General features: G+C 43.1%; 3 non-coding genes across 3 annotated transcripts; all 3 read right to left on the reverse strand.

Annotated features, from left to right (window-relative positions):
- Nucleotides 1-264: 264 nt before the first annotated feature.
- On the reverse strand, nucleotides 265-383 carry LOC111475729. Its single transcript, XR_002716679.1, has one exon. It is a non-coding gene; the product is annotated as a 5S ribosomal RNA (ribosomal RNA).
- A 60-nt stretch (nucleotides 384-443) lies between these two features.
- Nucleotides 444-563, reverse strand: LOC111475731. The gene has a single exon (XR_002716681.1). It is a non-coding gene; the product is annotated as a 5S ribosomal RNA (ribosomal RNA).
- A 301-nt stretch (nucleotides 564-864) lies between these two features.
- On the reverse strand, nucleotides 865-983 carry LOC111475730. The gene has a single exon (XR_002716680.1). It is a non-coding gene; the product is annotated as a 5S ribosomal RNA (ribosomal RNA).
- Nucleotides 984-2,263: the final 1,280 nt, after the last annotated feature.

The following is a 2,263-nucleotide window of genomic DNA, read 5'->3' on the forward strand; positions in this document are numbered from 1 at the left end:
TCTCTTTCAAAAATCTCTCTTTCTAAAATCTCTCTCTACCCTCGTTTTCCAAAACCTTCTTTTAAAACCGAGGCTAGAGCCTCGATCATACGTCGCTTGGACGTAGGCGACGCAAGTACAAATTGGCACAGCTCACTTGTCGTTGGAAAGTGAGTGCCGCACAATCGCTAGTCCGCTGCCTTTAAGAGTGCGATTGTGTCACGGGGGAGGTTCTCATTTGTAGAGAAAGGAAGAAAAGAACTGAGAGAAATTGAAAGAAAAAAAGGGGTGCAACACAAGGACTTCCCAAGTGGTCACCCAACTTAGTACTACTCTCGCCCAAGCACGCTTAACTGCGGAGTTCTGATGGGATCCGGTGCATTAGTGCTGGTATGATCGCACCCGACATGCCATGCGCACAAAATCGGATTTAACGCATGCGGGGCGGCATGATCGAAACGCGATGGGCGTGAGCACGAGGACTTCCCAAGTGGTCACCCAACTTAGTACTACTCTCGCCCAAGCACGCTTAACTGTGGAGTTCTGATAGGATCCGGTGCATTAGTGCTGGTATGATCGCACCCGACATGCCATGCGCACAAAATCGAATTTAACGCATGCGGGGCGGCATGATCGAAACGCGATGGGCGTGAGCGGGTGGGTCACCCAACTTAGTACTACTCTCGCCCAAGCACGCTTAATTGTGGAGTTCTGATAGGATCCGGTGCATTAGTGCTGGTATGATCGCACCCGACATGCCATGCGCACAAAATCGGATTTAACGCATGCGGGGCGGCATGATCGAAACGCGATGGGCGTGAGCGGGGGAGGTTCTCATTTGTAGAGAAAGGAAGAAAAGAACTGGGAGAAATTGAAAGAAAAAAAGGGGTGCAACACGAGGACTTCCCAAGTGGTCACCCAACTTAGTACTACTCTCGCCCAAGCACGCTTAACTGCGGAGTTTTGATGGGATCTGGTGCATTAGTGCTGGTATGATCGCACCCAACATGCCATGCGCACAAAATCGGATTTAACGCATGCGGGGCGGCATGATCGAAACGCGATGGGCACAATATATCTTTCGTTAAAGATATATTCGTGACAACGACTTAAGCTAGCCAGGTAAGTGACCTTATTCTCGGTATGGTTATATTTGATGTTGACACGTGCCTCGTGGTTCTGCACGTGTCATATATATTGATATGTGTGAATTGTCTGTGGATCGATATGCTTCTTATATGTTATGTATATGTTATAATATTTGAACTGTATGATAATAATTATGGTACGATGTGTTTAATGATATGTTTGAGATATGATACGAGAAGGATGCACAAAATGAAATGTAACAATAGGAGTAAAATACGTTCATGAAACGTTAAGGTTAGGTTACATACCAGAGTGATATGGATAAGAGAGATTGATGAAAGAATACGATTAGGTTACCAGTAGAAAGGGATAAGTTTGTGATAGATTTATAGAACAATAGCGTTAGGATACGTTCTTGTGATGATATGACTAAGGTATGTTCACATAACGGTATGACTATGATAGGTATAAGAACGGTAAGGCTATGATAAGTTAGAGAACATATGACTACGAAGTGTTTACGTTATGACTTGTATATGATATGATACATTGTGATCCAATATGTCATGGTATGATATGTATATGATGAAATGTTATGTTAAAAGCATAGAACGTTATGTTAGGTCTCTTAAATTGTGTGTATACAACATGTATGAATGACATGAAATCACGATAAATGACATGAAATATAACCCCGTTAGAATTATGTATGATTTGAGAACTGAAGAATGAGAAATGATATGATATGAATGATGAACGATATCTGAAACGATATGAAAAATGATATGATATGTACATAATTCTAGCGGGGTTGTATTAAATGATAATGAAAATGGAAAGATGTTGGGACCTCATGCATGATGTGTACTCATGAATTGGGGGATACCCCTATTCCATCACGAGGGTACGGACGCGTACATCCAATGGCAGGACAACGATCGTTATGTTTTTCATAGCGTTGCTATGACGGTTACTAGTTCTAACCGGGTGTTCGGCCTAGGGAGCGTCCCAGTGTATGCTCGCCCGACAAGTAAGGTGGCCCAACGGTGTGCGAACTGACTGGTGAGTCCATACCCGATATGGGTTGTGTGTATAGTATATGGTACACGTCCAAAATTATCCGTTAGAACAGCACCGTAGGAAGACAGATTGAAAGATAGATTTCATCATCTCATTCGCATGTGATTGTTGCATT

Source organism: Cucurbita maxima, unplaced genomic scaffold (assembly GCF_002738345.1).
Source record: "Cucurbita maxima cultivar Rimu unplaced genomic scaffold, Cmax_1.0 Cma_Scf02656, whole genome shotgun sequence".
NCBI classification, from domain to species: Eukaryota; Viridiplantae; Streptophyta; class Magnoliopsida; order Cucurbitales; family Cucurbitaceae; genus Cucurbita; species Cucurbita maxima.